At 35.5% G+C, this 8,779-nt stretch overlaps 2 long non-coding RNA genes across 10 annotated transcripts; one reads left to right on the top strand and one right to left on the bottom strand.

Moving 5' to 3' along the window:
- The first annotated feature begins 3,189 nt into the window (after window positions 1–3,189).
- LOC116188144 lies at window positions 3,190–4,270 on the top strand. The gene is made up of 2 exons (XR_004152206.1): window positions 3,190–3,529; window positions 3,903–4,270. It is a non-coding gene; the product is annotated as an uncharacterized LOC116188144 (long non-coding RNA).
- Window positions 4,271–4,525: 255 nt separating this feature from the next.
- LOC116188143 lies at window positions 4,526–8,239 on the bottom strand. Of its 9 annotated transcripts, none has more exons than XR_004152204.1 (4): window positions 7,908–8,238; window positions 7,398–7,423; window positions 4,978–6,899; window positions 4,526–4,877 (listed from the first exon to the last, which is right to left on the bottom strand). It is a non-coding gene; the product is annotated as an uncharacterized LOC116188143 (long non-coding RNA). The 9 variants fall into 9 exon arrangements; XR_004152203.1 differs by having other exon boundaries at window positions 4,978–6,015; window positions 6,329–6,365; window positions 6,830–8,233; XR_004152200.1 differs by having other exon boundaries at window positions 4,978–7,423; window positions 7,908–8,239.
- Window positions 8,240–8,779: the final 540 nt, after the last annotated feature.

The following is an 8,779-nucleotide window of genomic DNA, read 5'->3' as shown; positions in this document are numbered from 1 at the left end:
TCACCACAAACATTTTCCTCAATTTAATTCACTAGTTGGATATTAATAGTGATTCTTTGATATTATTGCTTTCAACCTTAAATTTATAAGGTTTGTGAAAATTTTTCGTCACTCAATTTCGTCGAGCGGTTTCATAGTAAATTTTTCGGTTTGTGAAAAAAATCTGAATTTCCACCTCTTCTATTTATGTCATTTCTCATTGTTTCAAACTTCTAATTGGTTCTAAATTGTAGTACTCCGCACATGGTTTCCAAAGACACCATGAACACCCCAATTGGATGTCTAACGCAAGAGAGTGATGTTCACGAATTTAGTCATTTGGGTAAAATAAAGAAAAGTCTCTAATTCTGGTGATAGAGGGCTCCATAACTATTTTTCACCTAGGTCGGAGGGCACTTCGTAAAATTTTGAAGATTCGGGGCAAATCTGAAAACAACCCATAATTCAGGGGTCAAACTGCATTTATCCCTCATGCATTCGCTTTCAATTTTTTTTTTCTTCTTTTTGCTTTTCACTAATAATTAAGCAGCCGATTTGGCATCCTGCTAGTTTTGATTGTTGATTTTTTTCTTAGTTTTTTATTTAATGATTCTTTTATTCAACTAGCCAGTCCAGTTTTGAAGATCGACCAATTCTTGGGGGAATATATATATTGATGAAAGTATATAAAAAATAAAAATATGGGTAAGGAATTGTTATCTTGTACAAATATCACCACATGCACGGATGAGACTTTTAAATTGATATCCAAACAACAGAGATATTATTAATTATCATAGTCATTTTTTTAGTCAACTATAGTAAAATTTTTACTTTTTTTTATGAATAAGTAAAATTTTTACTTGATTATAGAATCTATATCAATATATTTGAAAAGTAAAGTCCAATCTAAATTCTCATGTCACGACATCATCAAAAATATAAAATAGAGTTCTCTCACGATATAGCGCCATCATTCATATAGTCAAGAAAATTGCGAACTAAATATTTGAAAATTGCAATCTCTGGGTATTAACATTGTACTAAAATTAGAACTATTTTAGCATATTTAATAGTGAAGGTTAGTATTTTACTGTCCTCATAAGGTACTTAAAGTACTGTAAGTACTAATGAAGTACTAAAATCAGATCGACCTTACTACCTTCAATTATTAAGGTCAGCATTCGTATTTACTTAGAAATACAAACCATGTGAACTACGATATTAAATATTTGGAAATTATAGTGCTTCAAGCACTAATGAAGTATTGAAAAGAAAGACTTTAATACTTTTGTTTTTCAAGGTTAGTATTTCCATATACTTATAAAAGACAACAGGTTTGAACTAAAATATTAAATCAAGTATTTAAAAATTGCAGAACTTTAAGGATTAATGAAGTATTTAAAGTAGATCGATTTTAGTACTTTTAGTTATTAAAGTTTATATATTTATATATACACTTGCAAGATACTAAATCCTAGAACTAAAATATTAAATATTGAAAATTTTTTGTACTTCAAATATTAACAAATTAATAAGTTAAAACTGATTTAGTATTTTTAGTTAAAAATGTCAAATCTCTCAATACCTAGTAAATACTATCTATTGGAACCGAAATACTGAATATTGTTAAATATATATCGATACTTCTAGTACTAAACATGTCAATGAAGATACTAAATATTTAAACTTTTTGTACATATTTAAAATTTTAAAAAGAAGATACTTAATATTTAAAATTCTTCGTAGATTGAAAACAATTACATGGTTTTTTTCATTAAATCGTGAATTTCCCATTTTATTTTTATATGAGTAATAATAATAATAATAAATGTGAATGTCTTTCAAAAGCTAAGTTAATTCAAATTAGTTTAATGTACTTCTAAAGAACCGAAAGTGTGAACTAAGATATTCAATATTTGAAAATTTGAGAACTTTTTTTTTTCGATAGATGAAAATTTCAGTATTTTGAGTACTAACAAAGTACTGAAACTAGAATTATTTTAGTATTTCCAGTTATGAGTGTTAGTATTTTTATGTACATGTAAAGTACTAAAAGTGTGAACTAATATATTGCATATTTAACCGTTTTGGTACTTTGTTTATAGTTACAAAAGGCCTATAAGTCTAATACATGGAATATAAATCCTAATAGCTAAATAAATGGGCATGGATAATCACACCATGAGTATCAAACCTACAATCTCTTGGTTATTAGATGAAGAGATGTACCACTACACTACTTATGAAGGTTAGTATTTTTATGTACTTGTAAAGTAGTTAAAAGTGTAAACTAAAATACTATTTATTTAAATCTTTCAATATGCTTTGAGTGTTAACAAGTCACTGAAATTAAAATTATGTTAGTACTTTTTTATAGGAAAAATCCAAGTGTATAGAAAATTCTGATACGACACATTTAGTACTTTAATTCAAGTATCAAGTTAATAATAAAAAGAACACAAACTTTTCACATTTTAACAATTCTAGCACGAACTTTTTTCCTTAACCTAAAAATGCACAAACTTTCGATTTGATAACAACTCTAGCACGATGCCAAATTTTCAGTTAATTTGGACGGAATCGAGGCCATAAAGGCACCAACGACCCCAATCGGAGGGAGGGGGAAAGGGGTTGTAGTGGCTGGAATAGAGGCCCCTACACTCCGGAATCAGGAGAACCCTTAAATTGGGGATTCTCTCGATTCCGTTCGGTGAAGTCATGACCCCGGTCATCATCCCCATGTTAGAATTGTTAAAATATGAAAAATTTGTGCTTTTTGTTGTTATTAACCCTCAAGTATTTAGTATTTTATATCAAATGTTTAATTTTTCACTATTTTTTATGTACTGTGCAAAATACTAAATGACTTGAATTGAAATACTAAATACTTGATTAAAAGGATTATGCGTTTGTACTAATCACAAGTACTAATAATAGTAAACATTTGGATGGAAATACTAAACACATGAATTAGAACTACTAAACATATTATCATGACTCATTGTCATATTAGAGGGACCTGACACAATGTTTGGATAATGTGTCACAGTCATTGAAAAAAAAAACTATAATTATGAGCAATGGTACTTTCCTTTTTACTAATAAGAGTTAAATGCAGTTAATCCTCGACTTATAAGGTGAGTTTAGATATGTCTTATGACCTTTAAATTTTTGCAAAGTGTCTCCCGACCTTATCGGGAGTAAGCAACATGCCCCCTCAATTAAATTCCGTCTAAAAAATACGTGAAAAAGGAAAAAGAAAAAGAAGGAACAGGAGAACAGGGGAGCGTATCCATCTTCTAGGTCATATCTCCCTGACCGCCGGTGCAGGCCAGTCCCCACGAGCAGCTGCGGCGATTCTCCCCGTGCGACCAGATTACAGTGCAGAGACCAAACCCCTGCCCTCGCGATTCCATTGCCAGTGATTGGCCTCGATCGTGATGACCCCTCCTCGACCAGACTCCGATATACACCAACCAGCCCTACAAGCCCATCTCCCCAAGAAGCCACGGTGACCATCTCCATGCGTGACCAGACTCCGGTTCAGGTGGGTGCCCCATTTCTCCGTTGAATTTGTTCCCTTTTCCCACTTCGTTCTGCAATTCGATGTAATTGTTACGCAATTCAATGTCGAATTGTGGTTATAATTGTCCTGCTTGGTTGGGTGGGTGTTGATTTTGCTTATTAATTCCCCAATGATGGGCATTGGGACTGCGTTCTTACATTGGTGAATTGAAGTTCAAATTGGTCAATTGGAGATTCTGCAGTGGAAATTGGGACTGCCTTGTCGTATTTCAATGCTGTCTCTGTCTTGAGCTACCTTGTACACGCTGAATGATGCAACAAACTACCTTGGACAAGCTGAATAATGCAACAGTTGGAAAAACAACATGATTTGGTTCTTGCTTGTATTTGTGCAGGGGAGGAAGTTATATACAATTGGAGCAAAACTTCTGTGGAACGTTACATTTATCAATCGGCAATAGTTGCAGCCTCAGAGGATCTGATTTTGTTCTGATTTTGTTACTGAGGTTGAGTCGTTCATTTTATACAAAGTAACAGATATGGAGCTTCCATATGTAATTTATCCGAAACTTTAACAGATCATGACATTATGCAAATTCCATCCATAATAGACAATCTTTTAGACTTTAGTTCTCTCTCTCTCTTTTCGTGATGACAAATTGATAGAGAAAAGGCTTACAAGATAGTGCTGAATGTTCTTGGAAATTTTTGTGATTGCAATACATTGAATACATGTTTTATGGCCTTTTTGTTGTTGGATGGATGATGCACTTTTTCTCTGCCGGGAAGATTGAATAGTGTAAATGATGGATTCAGGTGTAAATGGTCATGGGAGACATGACTGATTTATCTTGTACATCTGAACTCATTTTGAATGGTTTAAATGGTGATAATAGTTTCGATTATATTGATGGAGCATTCATTGCGTTGATAAGCAAATAGTTCTAGAGCATTCATCATGACTGGCCAAACAAGATTTAGGCTCAAATTCCATTTATATCAAATGTCAAAGTAGATGTTGCATCCCAAAAGGCATATTTCATTAAGTGGATAGAGTTTACATTGTTGACCAAAAAAAATAAATAAAGGTTACATCACGGCAATAGCATCTTTTTTGCGTCCTAAGACTCGAGAATAAACTGATAAGTTGTTTAGCTCCTCCCCTGAAACTGATAACAAAGCCTCAGGTGCAACATTCTAGTTCCTGTAATCTGAACTATATCAGTATCGGGTAGCACGAAACTCCATTGGTCCACACGATAGTAGCTTCACAAATAGTGTCAGTGTTCCCTGTGGACATCCTCTTCTTATAGGTATGATTTTCGTTTCATCCAAGAATTTTCAACAACTTCGTCAGCCTCAGCAGGGTCCTGAGGATTCACACACAGAAGAGCACATACGACTAAAGATCCCATCACCAGTGACCGCAGCAACTCAAGAAATCCAAAAGGATAACAAAGCGAAAATTACCTGGAATTTTGTTAAAAGCTTCATTCAAGCAGGGCCATGACTGAGAATTATCTGCTTGTGCTCATCTCCATGAATCACCAAAATCTCAGAACAAATTAGCATTATTACATGTCAATCCTATTATCCTATTGCCCGGTTTAAAAGCAGTCATTTCAACTGTCCTAAGAGAGCTCAAAATGAACCAAAATCAAAACAAAATGCACAAAGGAACAACCAAAAGCTAAAAGACTAAACAAAATGCACAAATACAAGCAAGAACCAAATATAAGTATTATAAACAACCAACATCATGTTGTTTTTCCAACTGTTGCATTATTCAGCTTGTCCAAGGTAGTTTGTTGCATCATTCAGCTTGTACAAGGTAGCTCAAGACATAGACAGCACTGAAATACGACAAGGCAGTCCCAATTTCCACTGCAGAATCTCCAATTGACCAATTTAAACTTCAATTCACCAATGTAAGAACGCAGTCCCAATGCCCATCATTGGGGAATTAATAAGCAAAATCAACACCCACCCAACCAAACAGGACAATTATAACCACAATTTGGCATTGAATTGCGTAATAATTGCATCAAATTGCAGAACGAAGTGGGAAAAGGGGACAAATACAACAGAGAAATGGGGCACCCACCTGAACCGGAGTCTAGTCGGGCAGGGAGATGGTCACCGTGGCTACTTGGGAAGATGGGCTTGCAAGGCTGTTGGTGTATATTGGAGTCTGGTCGAGGAGGGGTCATCACAGTCGAGGCCAATCGCTGGCAATGGAGTCGCGAGGGCAGGGGTTTGGTCTCTGCACCGTAATCTGGTCGCACAGGGAGAATCGCCGCAGCTGCTCAGGGAGATAGGGTTGTGGGGACTGGCCTGCACCGGAGGTCAGGGAGATATGGTCGCCTAGAAGATGGATACGTTCCACTGTTCTCCTATTCCTTCTTTTTTTTTTCTGTTTTTTTTTTTGCAGGTATTTCTTAGACGGAATTTTGGCCGGAATTTAATTGAGGGGCATGTTGCCTACTTCCGGTAAGGTCGGGAAGCACTCTGCAAAAATTTAAAGGTCGGGGGGCATTCCGAGGGTTAACTGCATTTAACTCTACTAATAAAATGCCACAAGTATGAATTAGAATAGTACATTACGTCAATCTAGTATTTTTATTTCTTAACGTCACGATAAGTATTTAGTATTCATATATATACACACATGAAGCACTAAATCCTTGACCAGAAATTAAAAGAATTATACGTTTGTACTAATCACAAGTACTAATAATACTAAAAATTTAGATGGAACTACTAAACACATGAATTGAAAGAATTAAACATATTATCATGAATAGTGTTATGTTAGATAGACCTGTCATGTGACACGATGTTTGGATAATGTGTCCAATCTGCCACAATGTTTGAAAAAAAATACTAAAAGTAAGAACCATAATACTATAATTATGAGCAATGGTACTTTACTTTTTACTAATAAAATGCTACAAGTATGAATTAGAATAGTACATTACGTCAATCTAGTATTTTTATTTCTTAACATCACGATAAGTATTTAGTATTCATATATACACACACATATATTTGGGTGACATACGGGGCGAAACCAGAATGCATTAGAAAGAAAACGTCAAAAGCGGGGCATGGTGAGTGGACCCCTGTGAATCCCCAAATAACAAGAGATCAAGCCGGCAAAGCGCTAGTTAAGTATATGAACTTTGATTAAGAGCGTAAGCGTATGATTCACTAATCAAAATGCCTATATATTTCACTCATGATAAACGTGTTCTACTACTACCATGCAATCCTGATGAAACAAAGTTCGAACATCCCTAACTAGAGGTTCATTACAACCCACCTGCTCTTGGGAAGAGCGGACATCCTCATTGACCGCAAAAGTTTTCCCGAGTGCTTCACCAAAACATAGCCTTCAAGATGGATAGATTAAATTGTACTTACATAAAATTTTCCCGAGAGTAATCTAGAGGCACTACATGTAAGGGAAAGAGAGATTTTTTTTTTTATTTTTATTTTTCTTTTGGTGGATGTATATTTTTTTATTTATCATCTTGTTTCAGCGTAATGGACATGAAGACAAAATTGGGGGTAAAAGTACTTGAGAGATATTTGTGGGATTTTTTTTTTCAAGGAATTGACCCCATATTTTTACCTCTTTCCCATGTATGAGAGACAATGCAAAAATAAAGCGGGTCAATTGACCTCGTCTACTACACTTTGGACTAATTTTTTCTTCGGTGCAAAATGCACTTGCTTTTGTTAATGGAAAAACTTCTCAGAGGCGTATATATGTGTGTGTGTCCATAGCAGAGAAAGGAAAAACTTGGTCTGTCTAGTCTCATATGATTGAAAAGTGTAAGAAAAGGAACTTTTTCATAACACAAAGCTTCATAACAAGATGTCCTTACCATACTTTAAGAGATTTGACCATTCACTATGCCAGAGCAGAATAATCCAGCCAAGAACAATGCAGAGCAATATCAAAGTTAGGTATGCAATAACCAAATCTGGAATGTCTACCCATAACCAACGCTCAAGTTAACACAATATAATCTTAGTAAAGATTCCATTTAAAAGGATATCATGCCAGAACCATGACAAAGAAAGACAAGTAATCCTTCATTTTAGCAAGCAAATCTTTCCATAAAATATCACAGGAAAATAATAGAGGTAAAATATCCAGAATCCACACCTACAAGACTCCATAATTTCTTTCATGCAATTTCACCAACACTTCAAACCAAACAAAACAATAGCATCTGTGACTTTACCTTCATAGATAGGACTTCCTAAAATTGATCATTCAATTCAACCTCACCATCTACTCAACCCTGCTATTTACTGATTTGCTCTAATTTTCTCTCTTTGAAAAATAGATAGGAGAGAGAACGCGCCATGATAAGGAGAGGCACGCAAACCTGATGAGAAGGCAATCGACCGAACGCAGGATTCCAGCGACATTAATGATGATCGGACTTCGTATACAGAAAGAGATAGAGAGAGAAGAGAGAAGGGGGGACAGAGAGAGAGAGTAATAGACGCCGGCGAGAGCCGAAGGTCGTCACCGTCTGCAACTGATTTCGGGGGATGAGGTCGTCGCCGGCTGCAACCAACCCCCATCCGAGGTCACCAGTGACTTCCCAAGCCGCCGTCGACCAAGGACGTAGGAGGGGTGGGGCCAGCATCGACCACACCCTCTCTCTCCCTTTCTCGACTGCGAGATCTGTTTTTTCAATTTTTTAAATTTTATTCTGTAAATTCGAAAATGTAACCGGGTATAGCCTGTCACCAGAAAAAAGATAAAAGATAAAACCGTGTCATAGTGTCAAGATGACACGATGTCATCTTAGAAAGATCAATAATTGATTGATTGATTTGGGCTTCAACAAAAAAATAATAATAAATAAATTTTAAATTTTAAATTGGTGCCACCGGTCTTCTTCTTCTTTTTTTTCCCCTTACAAATTTCCTTGGGTAATAGAGTCCACCAGTAGCATTAGTTGCATGATAAATTCACGCCTTCCTATCTATTTCATGTCCGACTAGGTCTCCGCTGAGTCTTCCCTTTGCCCCAGTCCAAGTCTTTGCCAAAACCATCACGATCAATCCCTTTGTGTCTCATGCTCATTCATCTCAATTCGGGTTCTCTAAGGTGGAATTATTGAACCTATGGAGCATGAGTTTTGTTTATTCGTGAATGTATCGCATCTGAACTAATAGAAAGACAATTTCACAATCTCGAAAATTCTACGATTCCATAACAATAGCGGTCTTTCTAAGATGGCATTGT

This window comes from Punica granatum, chromosome 8 (genome assembly GCF_007655135.1).
Source record: "Punica granatum isolate Tunisia-2019 chromosome 8, ASM765513v2, whole genome shotgun sequence".
NCBI lineage: Eukaryota > Viridiplantae > Streptophyta > Magnoliopsida > Myrtales > Lythraceae > Punica > Punica granatum.
Note: the sequence above shows the minus strand (reverse complement) of the source record. Positions and strands in the feature narration are given on the sequence as shown.